Source organism: Stigmatopora argus, chromosome 10 (assembly GCF_051989625.1).
Source record: "Stigmatopora argus isolate UIUO_Sarg chromosome 10, RoL_Sarg_1.0, whole genome shotgun sequence".
Classification (NCBI taxonomy): domain Eukaryota; kingdom Metazoa; phylum Chordata; class Actinopteri; order Syngnathiformes; family Syngnathidae; genus Stigmatopora; species Stigmatopora argus.
In genome coordinates, this window is record NC_135396.1 from 9903232 (window position 1) to 9916134 (window position 12903).

Below are 12903 nucleotides of genomic sequence, written 5' to 3' on the forward strand. Positions count from 1 at the left end.
GGTATGTCTAATATATCCATTTGTTTTCCTTACTGTGGCTTTAATGTTACTTGCCTACTGACTCGGCACTTTAGTATTGTTATAGGAATGGCTTTCCTGGTAAGTATCTTTCTGATAGAAAATATTTAGTATTTTTTTTGTGACTTAACTAATCCCCACTTTATCATTTCCCCCCAGAATTCCACTGAAGAGGACTTTTCCAGATGTTGGATGACTGCATGGCTTCATCTCGTGGGGAAAAAAAAAAAATAAACTTTCTTGAATTGTATACATGTTTTATTCATTTTCCTTGTAAAACAAAAGCAACTATCATGACAAGTCAAATGTTTTTATTAATTTGAACACACTTAAGGAGTTGATATCACATTGAAATATGATCAGTCTTCTCCACCTGCAGACAATTTAAGGGGAAAAAAAGACTTAGAACAAGGAAATTCTGCCCAAAAAAATAGACAATATTTTACACAAGTATTTAAAAAAAGAAAAAAAAAAAGACTTGACTCGTAAAGAGTTGTCGTCAAGTCTTTTTAAAATGTTGGGCAGGATTTGTGAGTCTTTTCTTACAAGAGAAGAAAGACTTAGAATTAAATCCTGCCCCAATTTTAGATGTTTACATCAAATGAAGTTTCTAATCTATAAAATACCCTTACCTTAAAAGTCTGATGCCTCACTTTGCCAGCATGAGCCAGAGAACTGGACGTTACCTATATAAGAGGGGGAGAAGTAACAACTCAGTGAAACCTCACCATGGTGATATAATAGATCAGATATCACAAACTTATTTGGATGAATACTTAGATATTTTACAATAAACAAATATATTCACCTGCCAGCATTCTCCAAAGTGCAGAGATTAGAGACACCGCAACTTGCGAGGAAGATCTGATGCATGCAAAAAAAGCAAGTTATATATAGAGATAGGGTTTCAGGTTATTTTTATGGGAACTACTTTTACCTTGATTTGGCCCAGTCTTCTCTCCTGTAACCTCAAGGGTTTGAGTGGTCTTGGTGCTAAAAGGGAAAACTTGATTTAATCAAGCTATTTGGGAGTCGCCAAACAATTATTACAGGCAAGAGAAATCTTACAAGATATTTAATAAACGATCAAGATAATGAATGAATGAAAATAAGTTAGTGAGTGCTCCGTGCTATTTTCCCTTTCTAGACCAGGTGATTAAATATAAAAGACTGACGTCAAAAACTAGGAGAAAATTGGCTTAACAAGTTTTGTATAAATGATTTTTGGAGAAAACAGAACAATTACAAATTGGAAACGGGTGTTTAACACTCGCAGTGAAAACTATCATTACATAAGAAACACAAGGAACTAAGTCATGCCTCAAGAAGATCATTAAGAGTGAGCCTTTACCCAGCAAACTGTCCGTTGATGGCTCGGCTTTGTTTGATTAAATTAAAAAGAAACACGACTATACGACTCGATAATGGACAGAAAACGAACAACATACTTTTTAAGTCAAATGTGGAGCGTCGTCGTGGCTAATGCTAAGATAACTAGTCACATGGAACACACAGCCGGTTTGGAAACAGAGCCCAAACTTAAATGATAGACGGTGTGTATAACCTGGCATTAAACTAAATGATTTGTTGGCATTTTTAGCTCAATGGATTCCTAAAAAATCTCCCGGTAGCGTGATAAAAATGCACATAAGCCAGTAAATTGCTCTACGCCTTACCTCGCATGTGTGCTCGTCGTTTGTCGGAAAAGGAATGGCAGTTCGAAAAGGCGAGCTAATGCGCATGTGCATAATTTACCCAGCTGCGTGACATTAGTCGTAACCACGCCCATATTGTCCAGCCATATTGAATGTGGAAAAAATGGTGGCTTGCTTGCCGTGCTCCACGAGGTGGTTTGTCCTCTCAACTTACTTAATACCTATGTTTTGAAGTCACGAGGTGGTTTGTCTTCTCAACTCAACTCAATGTCTATGTTATGAAGATGACGTGGTACAGGCGCGACGTTTGTGGTCTGGATGCTATAAAACAGTATTGAATTAAATGGAATGCTTTTATTGTCATTAAACAAGTATAATGAGATTTAAAGCTTTCACCACATAGTGCACAAATAACAACAGACCGACAAATAAATAATCAATAAATAAGAAATGAATAAATAAGTAGCCAAAGTGAGGTCAGCAGAGTGAAGGATAAGTTCCTTGTTTTTTTGTAGACGCCAAGTCGCGATGATGATGATGATGGACGTGTGATAGTCGTGATTTTTGTGGTCTTAATGCTATAAACCCCCACGTACCCGCCAAATACACTCACAAAGACCACCACGCCCACACACCCGCACACAACCCTGGCAAGTGTAGTATAAATGGGCCGGTTCAGTCCGGAGGACTAACTCCCCAGGGAACAGACGGCGATGAGCGTGCATGGCAAGGCAGCATACCGTGCATGGCAAAAAAAGGTTAAAATCCCCCTCCTAGCAGCATGTATTGGGGAAAATTAAACGCTGGAGCTTTTCGGATATTAGAACCGGGCTCGGGCTAGGTCAGAGGGATGATCTTACCTGGGAAATTGTGCTCTGATGAGCGGGCACGGTAAATAGAAGTAATACCGACGTTTGTCCGCCAGACGGCAGAGTAGAGCCGGGTCAACCAGTGTCAAGTGCACACTTGGAGAAAAAAAAAATCACTACAAGGTGTCATAACGGGAGGATGAGCTAAATAGACGTAACAACACCAACCATGATAGTTTTCTGTATAGCGCCTTAATAAAGAAAATACAAAAATAGTATTTTTCATAATCACATGTAAAGGACAGCTCACACAGAGAATGTACACATCAGAGGAGTACATCAACAACATGCAGCAGCTGTTACATTTTACATAACATTCACATTAGAGCAGACCAGCGGGTGAGGTGCTTACCAGCTGTTGCATGTTTTTTCTAAACAGAAAAAAAAATCATGGTGTGCTCACTGCTGGGACAGTCAGGTAAATAAATGCTTGCATAATTTGGGAAGCCAAGGAAGCCTGTCTGTGTATTCTGGGAATACCAGAAACAATTAGCTTTTTTCATTCTTTCATTTATTTAATACAAAGCTGGCAATTCAGATTTTTTTTCTGCCACACTTAACTGTTGCTGCAGGGGATTTCTTTAGCCAAAAGCATGTGATGATCAGCTAGTCAAGATCACAATCTAGAAGTTATTGTAGTCTAGAAAAGTCTTAATGAACCCTGATGATTTATGAAAAGTATATATTTTACATTCAAAAAAATATCCCAGATGTAATGTTGAATAGTTCTTCCACAAGATCACTTCATTAAATTTGAATTAGTTGCATGGTGATTGCAAAACTTTTGTTTTGAAGAAACAGAGGTCAAGATCATTATGACCTTTTAAAATCACTGTCACTCTCATTCACAGTCTTTGCATGACCCATCAAAACAAAATAGAGGGAAAAGTAAATACTAACAAAACAGTGTTACCGGATGTTGTTATTATATCATTCAAATTTACGTTGAAAAATATTGCATGCAAGGGAATAAAAAAAGGAAAAATACTGCATGCAAGTGAGCATATCAGCAATAAAAAAAGGACTAGGGATTTTCATGTTGTGCGTTTTGAAATTCTGAACCACTTGCTATTGACTTGTAATAAAGACAATGCTGTCTAATACGTACAGCCATTGGCCATTTACCATTTTAACCAATTTATGGGGAGACTATTAAAAAAATTGAGTAATCGTAGATAATGGTTTTCATTCTGTGACTACATTCAAAATTAACAGTAATAATCTCATATCTTTTGAAATGTATGATAAAAAACAATGTGATGTATGCTCTTATAGTATAGTGTGTATACGTCAAATACCCAACTCAGCACATTACAAACATCTTGATATCTCCACAGACAATCTTTTTAGTCTCCAGATGTCTGGCATACGACCAAGACTGACTAGTGAGAGACAGCACAGTACCACGGGGCATCCAGATGGAAAATACACACAAGACAGAAACTAGTAGAAACATAAAAATGTAACTAGGCTGTTGCTTTAGCACATCTGTTAACGAAACTTCCAAGACCAACTCTTAATGCAATTTTATTTTTTTCTTGTGGCGACACAGCTAGGAAATCCATCCTTCATTGCTACAAATGCTTGATTTTCTAGCAAGGAAGTGACTTGGCAGATATCATAGGAAGAAGTTGTCCTGTTTGTTAGATTTTTAATTGCAATTGATTACAAAGATTAACATTCACATCTAGGAAAAAATATTCTTCCACAACATTGTGGAATTTATCAGGATAATAGAATATGAAAGAGCTTATTCAAATACTCGAAAGTTCCGTTATGTAGGGCAGAAATTCTCAAGTATTTAAATTTGAACAGCATTTGTGCACTTCACAAAAATAACACACTAATTACCCTTGCAGTCTTGGTGGCACATTTTGCAGAGATGCTTAGTTGCATTGAAGTGAATCCTGTTGAAAAATCCACAAAATGGGCAGGAGTCAGATATTATCTTGGAAAAGGACTCGATTATGCTGAAAAAAGGGACCAAAGACAAAGGAAAATCTTGCTGCAAAGCCTCGAGTAGATGACGAAGAACATGTGAACGCCATTGTTTTAGATGAAAGCCAAGGAGCAAGCCTGGAGATTACATTTATATTATGAAGAGTAGATAGTCATCAAAACCAAAACTTTCACACAGAGCAAGGCATTATGCTAGCTGTGATAAACTCCATGAAGCGGACAAAAAGAATGCATTTGGCAGGATGCAAAGTGGAGCAGTGGATGTCTAAAGTATTCTTGTCCAAATAAATGATGTTTTTAACCCAAAATATGGATATGATGGTATTTTTTTCATTTTATGTGCTGTATATTTTGTTAAAGAGCACAAAACTATAGTCCTTTGTTTTGGTGGTGTTGGGGAGCAATACTATTAGGCCATTTCAAATTTGCCCTGAAAAAGGAAAAACATTGTTGTGAGTACTAATTATCAGTATTGTATTATATATTTTCATTTATATTTTATTTTATGGCACCACCCAGCACTGACTTTCCTATCAACACAAGTCATTTTTTTAGAAGTACTACCTATTAAACATTTTGTACATTAGCATTTTTCCAAGAAGTGCGAGCTACAGCTGGTTTCAGGCATTTCACCACCGCTGGTAATAGCAATGTAGACGTGAGAGGAATGGACAGCAAGGGGAGAAAAGAAGAGAGGGGAAAAGGAAAGGAAAAAAAGGAATGGGAGTCGCTGAAACTAACACAAACAGAACCCTCCTCCAATTCCTTAATGATGAATGACAGGTCTGAAGGTTAATTTAACAGTCATTTGTATACTCAGTCACCCTACTTGTCCGGATTTTTCCCAGACTCATGCTTATCAGTCGTCATTTACTTCCCTCAATATCCATAACGCAATGTTTAAGGAATGTCATACTGTAATATTTTTCCCAACGTGTACTATTTACTGGTGGTTGCCAAGAACACGCTGCTCTGTTTTTAAAGGCAGTAAATGTGATGAATATCACGTGACCGGACAATTCGCCGACGGACAGTTCGCCGAACAGACGTTTTGCCGAAATGGGATTCGCGTGCTCGCCCCGCCCCCGGATCGTGTGTACATGTTTTTCAACCTCGGCCCGTTACAGATAACATTCATTTAGGAATAACAAGGGCATGTACTGCCCCCCGCTGGACATATTTCTAAATACAAGTATGTACTACAATGTGCTGCCAATTTTTCATATTATTTATTTCATCCTTGCGTTTAAAGTAGTAGCCATTTGGACACGCAATGTAATTTATCAAAGCTGGGGATTGATGTCTGACACAGAAAAAAACAACACTAGAAGACTTATGTGAAATTTTAAGTGCCTTGGACAGACTAGAGGGCTTAGAGAACAATACCTGAAAATGCCATGGAACACACTCTTACTTCTAGTTTAATTTTAAATAATTTCCCATTATTTTAGGAAATATATATTCAAAATGATTTGCTGAGAACCTGAATTCAAATATTAATCTCAATGTTTTCTATGCTGGTGTAAGTTTTCTGGAGTCGGATTTCTGGATTTACAATTTCATTACAGTAGTGCTTACTGTTACTACTACTTTATTTTCTCTATTTCTTTTGTCACGTACTGTTCTGCGTGATCTCCAAATGGCTACTATTTTAAACGCAAGGATAAAATAAAAAATATAAAAAATTGGCAGCACATTGTAGTACGTACTTGTATTTAGAAATATGTCCAGCGGGGGGCATTACATGCCCTTGTTATTCCTAAATGAATGTTATCTGTAACGGGCCGTATATGGCCCGCGGGCCGAGGTTGAAAAACATGTACACACGATCCGGGGGCGGGGCGAGCGCGCGAATCCCGTTTCGGCGAAACTTCCGTTCCGCGAACTGTCCGTCGGCCAAACGTCTTTCGGCGAATCGTCCGAGTACCTGAATATCACTCTAATTTTCATCTTCTACTTAACCTTTAGTCTCTGTGAAAAACTTTCACCTTTTTTCTTTTTTTTAACTAGTTATGAGTGTCCTGTTAAAGGTTGACAATTCTGATTGAATAATTGATTGTAACTCAGTCATTGCTGATGTAAATTTGAAAATAAACATGGCTACTAGATCCTATAAGTATATACTCATGTACCTATTAACATGTTTTATTGTCATACAAGGAGGTCCCACCTGCTTGGGCGAAGTTGTTATTGTGCATATTTTTGTAATCTATTTGTGTAAGGAGAAGCACAGTGGCTACTCCATACGTGGGCAGATCGCAAAAAAGGATGAAAGTCACGGCAGAAAAAAAAAAGTGTTTCTGGGAGGACCTGGAAACTCCCTGGTGAGAATTTTTCCCAAAAAATACGTTTATAAATGACGTGAAAAGGCGTCCTACCTTACAACTAAATTGGGTCGGCGCAGCCAGCACCATCGTGTCTCGCCGAGTCTTCCCGTCACGACAGAAAAAAAGTGTAGGGGAGAAACTCACTGGCGGAAATTCTTCCAAAAATTACGTTTGTAAATGACATGGAAAGGCGTTTAGTTTAGGCACATCATGTAAAAACAATGATTCCTACATCAACTCAGCTTTCAGCTTTAACAAATACAAAAAGGCCCCCCTGCTTGTTTAGAACCAAAAGACAATTGATGCGCTATAAAAAAAAAAAATCTCTTTTTAAAAATGGGTTGGATGAGAAAGGAAATTTCAGTTACACGCATAGGACAGCAAATGAAAAAAAAATGTTTGTGGTCTATGTAGAATGGCACAAAACGGCGGAGAAATAAATAAACTCCTTACAAAAAAGGGTTTTTTGGGGTTTGTAAGGGGAATCATAATCATTTATAAGGGCAGTTATCGGCAGAGGTTGACAGGTATGGTATACAGAAGCAGGAGAATTTTACCTGTTTAGCAATGTTTGGGGGTTATTTTGGTTAAAACATTGTAAACCAAAGTTAAAATATGACAAAAATAAAAACTCACAAAATAATGGTGCTGTTGCATAGTTCATGCAACTAACTTCAAGCGGGACTGACTAAGTGGAAGTACTGCAGTGTGCACTGAAGAAAGTATGGATTTTCCCCCAAATCTGCAGAGTGTAATTCCAAAAATAACCACAAGAGGGCAATAAGTGAACATATTTCTGGTAAGGGGAAAATGATCAATAATCCTTGCAAATGTTCGAAGTTTGAGTTTACAGACTTAGAGAACGTAAAGAAATTCAATCACTCAATATTGATCTATTCTCTAATCCTTATAAAGCGTGATTTATGGATGGATGTGTGTATGTGTGTGCACCTGGAAACTCATTGCCGTATATTCTTCCGCAAATGACGTTTGAAAATGACGTACCTGGCAACTAAATTGGGTCCGCGCGGCCACCACCATCGTGTCTCCCCGAGTCTTCTCGTCACGACAGGAGAACAAATGTTACGGGGAGCACCTGTAAACTCAATGGCGGAAATTCTTCCAAAAATGACGTTTGTAAATGACGTACAAAGGCGTCCTACCTGCAACCAGCGCGGCCAGCACCACCGTGTCTTGCCGAGTTTTCCCGTCACGACCGAATAAAAAGCGTTCCTAGTAGCACCTGGAAATTTGCTGCCGTAAATTAATTTGAAAACGGCGATTGTTAATGACGTCAGAAGGCATCAAACTTTACGACCAATCAGCCACGCGGTGCGTTTAGGGCACATAATGTAAAAACAACGATTCATACATCAACGCTTCTTTCAGCTTTAACAAATAAAATATTGAGTTTACACACGTCAAGAAGGTGAAGAAATTCAATCACTCGTCTATTAGGATCCGACAGCCGTTTCTGACCACCATAAAAACGATTCAACTTTCTACAAATCACGGTTTGGACAAATTAAGCAACGAATCATTCGGTTCGCGGGGGTGCTGGAGCCTATCCCAGCTGATTCTGGGCCAGAGGCGGAGGATACGATGAATCTAGCCGATCGCAGGGCAACCATGCACACTCACACCCATACCTAGGGGCAATTTAGAGTGTCCAATCAGCCTACCATGGATGTTTTTGGAATGTGGGGGGAAACCAGAGTACCCGGAGGAAACCCGAGCAGGTCCAGGGAGAACATGCAAACTCCACACAGGTGCACGTGACCTGGATTTGAACCCAGGAGCCCAGAGCTGTGAGGCCGACGCGCTAACCACTCACTCCAGCGAGCTGCTGAGAACATTATAATTAATATTATTTCTAAATGGTTCAGTATAGTTGTATTTACAATACGTTTTGTTTTACTCGTCCTCACAGGCTGTAGGAGCCTCTAAAAGTTTCTCCACTTGTATATTCTGGATGCCTGTGGAGCTCGGCGCTTATTATACTTTGATATCTACATTCATTCAGGCGTATTTATTTGATGAACATGTTAGTTTCCTTTGATTGGTGATCTATAATGATTGATTCTAAGAGTCATGGTTTAGTGAACTATTGTCTCTTCATGGAAAAAGAACTACGAGCCCTCAAATCCACCTGGACTGTTGCCAAATAGAGTAATAACAAATGTTCCCACTGAGAGGGGAGCAGAGTAAAGTTTTTCCCCTTGCAAAATTCCTTCAAGAGAGGGGCATTTGTTAATCATTGGCACCTGTTAATCATTGGCACCTCGGACCGCTTGGAAGGAACACATCCACGTAGGCCTTTACACACAAGTTGGACAGTGGGAACATCGCCAGGTTGTTTGGTCAGCCTATATTGAGGTGGTCAAGCTCGTAGGCGAGCCTTTTGTGTTACGTCGTTCTTATTTCTTTATACATTTTACCAGAAACAGAAATGGAGGGACTTTCCATTGCAGAGAACTCCAGCGCAAAAATGGTTTATGCATTGATGATGTCACCTACCAGTGTGTCACTGCACATTTGGAAGAAGTTAGTGCTTAATCTGTGCTACAGTCCAGTTTCAACACATGCTTACTCTGGCTTCAGCACATTTTCTAAAAGCTAGTGTATTTCTGAAAATGTTTTTCTTTTCTACATTGTCCAACTAGCTGCCCCCCCCCCCCCCCCAAATAAATAAATATCCCGACACATTGAAGAGCTGAGTAATGCTTGTGCTCAAGCCACATGACAACAAAGCAGAAGAGGCAAATGATTTTGACAATAACATTGCCAAACATTCGTTCATGCGCAAACAGACACAACTAATGCAAGGCAACACTCTCCTGGCCCCTATTAATCCGATTATCTGATTGGTCATTGTAGTATTACTCACTTCAGATTAACATTCCTTTTCTGAATCACTTGATCGTCTCCACGGATTCTGGTTAGTGAGATGTCCAAAGAGCAAATACTAATCCTCAAACGATGACACTAAAGTCCAAAGCATTAGAAGACCTTCCTTCGGCCCATACAAAGCTTTCCTACAAAATATTTTTTTTGATTGGTGAATAAACCATCCTTGTTATAAAATAACATTCCTGTATTATTTTTAAATTAATCTCTTATGAATTTTTAGTAAAGGCATTCATATTTAACAGCAGGGGTGACTCAACATAATCTTTCCAGTTATGTTTATAGAATTACGGCATAAGCATCCACGAGATGTAATTCTTCTTGCTGTTGAAAACTGAGCGATGAGTGCATATTTTATTAGCCTATTGTTGTTCAGGTCATGCACTGACGTCAATTTAACGCGTATGTTTGAATGACTACAGATGTCACAGCTGTCGTAGAGAATGAAGCTGACGAAATTGGTTCTTTAGTCATAAGGAAGCAGTCCATGTCCATCTTGTTAGCGTTGCATTACCTGGAACTGGAATGGAGAATAATATGAGAAGCCCAAAGAAAGGGGATTTTAGGCGAAATAATCTTTGGGTGTGGCAGTGGGATGACGGTGTATGATCATTAAACTTACTGAAGCAATGCAGCTGTTAGCGTTGGCCAACATACGGTGTGGCTTGTAACAAGTGTGCCGGTTCTGGCATCCAGGGGAGGGGATTTCTCTTGTTCTCTGTCATTCATTTTCCTCTCACTATGAGATGAACACTCCGCTAATTGCATACAGTTTACATGCAATGTATGGTGACTAATGTAAAAATGTCTGAGTTCAGGAAAATGATAAACATTGGCAACATTTTCACTGTAAAAAATGCATGCCTGAGAAAATTCTGTCAATATGTGCTAGAACAAGATCATAAATAAGTAAGATTTAAAATTGTAGAACTGCTAAAGGTAGCCTACAGTTGATTGGTTTTATTTGTGCATAGAAATCATACCTGTCAACCTCTGCCGATAACTGCCCTTATAAATGATTATGATTCCCCTTACAAACCCCAAAAAAACCTTACAAACACCGTACGAGTCGTACGGTGTTCGTAAGGTTTTTTGGGGGTTTGTAAGGGGAATCATAATCATTTATAAGGGCAGTTATCGGCAGAGGTTGACAGGTATGAGAAATCAATGTAAATTTTATGGTTTAGACATTTAAAAATAGTGTTTTTCAGTGTTAGCCCTCAACCAAATTCATTCCTGACAACTGACCCATACGATAAAATGTTACCAGAAGGTAGAACTATATATGGTAAGTGGTCTTACATCTGCATTGCACTTTGACACTGTATGCTTATTTCCATGACGCAGCTTCACGAGCAACTAGGGTTCACTATCTTACTGGAGAATGCGTAGGCAAGGTCACCAGGGCTCCCGGGTTGAGGAACGTCAACTCTACCACTGAGCCACGCCACACCATATATAGGAGAAACCACAAAGTTATTAATTCTATCACTGCAAGAATAGCTTCAACTCTTTGGGGAGAACATTCTACAAGATTTGGGAGTCTGTCCGTGGGAACCTTTCTCCAGTCATCCAAAAGAATAATAACTCAGGAGTCACAGATGTTGGAACAGATGACCTGTCTCAAAATCTCTCTTCAAATGTTTCATTTGGCCTGAGTGGGGACCTGTAGGTGAGCTAATAAAGTTGATCCCCATCAAATTCATCCAAGCATGCATTTGGACCTGGCATTGCATACGAAGGTGCAGTCATCCATGGGCAGTGAAGGAAACTCTTAAACATTGTAGCACATGCCTGTTGGAAAAATTCACATATGTGCAGGTATTCCCCAAAACATTATCTGTATCATTTTATTGGTTTGACTTGCCCATAATTCCATTTTCATACCATTGTTTTTTGCCACTTGATGGCAGCACAGCTGACTCAGAGTGAAATCACAGTAAAGACAGCTGGCTGGCTGATATTGCCCAATAAAAGTTTGTTTTTGTTTTCACTGCTGGAGATGCAAGTATATAACATTAGCAACAACCAGAGTAAGTGAACATCCATGATGAAATATTAATTAAAATGAATGCAAATAAATTTTAATTTACTTAGCATTTTTTTATACTGGAATCAACTTGTGCAGAACATTAAGATGCTTTCTCCACCGTCGAACCAAAAGTAAGAGTTCTGTCTCACGCCGGTGTCATGATGATAGTGCTACTTGGGGGTGCATCCATACCATAAGTTGTTAAGACATCTCGTCAAAGTAAAAAGTAAATATATTGCTTGTCAAAAGAACAAGAGAGTCACTGACCGTGCTTCACGTGCTTCTGTTTGGCACTGGTTGCAAATTCCTGCTCAGTGTAAATGTGAATGTGGTTGTCTGCCTCTATATGTGCCCTTTGTTCGATGTGACCAATTGGCTTTTTGCCCAAATTCAGCTCCCTGTAACTCTGAATAGGATGAATGGTAGAAAGAGTGGATGGATAAGCTGCCAGCGATGACTTGAACAGCATACATAAACAAGTGTAGGAAAACCCCTTCTGATTTGTGATGTGGGTTCAATAAAGGCTGTCTCGTGTTTCTTGCAGTGCCATATGAGTGATACACGAACTATGCTATAAACTTGTATTTGGACAGCTGACTTACTTTAGACAGCCTTCTCCATCCTTCTGCATGACATCATGTTGATGGCTGATTGTCCCCAACATGTTTGAGTGAACTTCTGCGTTCCTGAGCTTGACAAAGGTTTTGTTGTATCAAAGGTGTCACTGACCTCCCCATAACAGTCGCAATAACCGCACCCTAGAATTATGTCTCATTAGAGAGTCTAAGCCTATGGTATTACTCCATTGGAGACATTTTAATATGGTGCATGTTTCAAGGCAAATTGCACAAATACTAACACATTTATGAGGACAACATTGTTTCTCCAGTCTTACTGCAGCCTAACATGTTGTAAATTACATCATCCCTTTGATTCATCCGTGGACAAATCATCCTTTGAAAAAAGTCTACATTATAGCGTAGAACATTTACAGCTGTATGCAATGCCTCACATTTTTGTAACGTCGTTACAAAACTAAGCAACTTAGATAAAGCTGCCAATTGACAATGAAATAGCAAGTAGATGTGTGAATGTGTTTATACACTGAGTTATTACAAATTCAGAGTGTACTCCAC

General features: G+C 39.0%; 2 long non-coding RNA genes across 5 annotated transcripts; both read right to left on the minus strand.

Moving 5' to 3' along the window:
* Positions 1-254: 254 nt before the first annotated feature.
* LOC144083787 (uncharacterized) lies at positions 255-2566 on the minus strand. 4 transcript variants are annotated; one of them, XR_013303629.1, is made up of 5 exons: positions 2534-2566; positions 956-1011; positions 827-882; positions 651-704; positions 255-391 (listed from the first exon to the last, which is right to left on the minus strand). It is a non-coding gene; the product is annotated as an uncharacterized LOC144083787 (long non-coding RNA). The 4 variants fall into 4 exon arrangements; XR_013303627.1 differs by lacking the exon at positions 2534-2566 and adding an exon at positions 1695-1883; XR_013303628.1 differs by lacking the exon at positions 2534-2566 and adding an exon at positions 1467-1675.
* Positions 2567-6387: 3821 nt separating this feature from the next.
* On the minus strand, positions 6388-8102 carry LOC144083728 (uncharacterized). The gene is made up of 3 exons (XR_013303608.1): positions 7992-8102; positions 7834-7924; positions 6388-7570 (listed from the first exon to the last, which is right to left on the minus strand). It is a non-coding gene; the product is annotated as an uncharacterized LOC144083728 (long non-coding RNA).
* Between the last annotated feature and the right edge of the window lie 4801 nt (positions 8103-12903).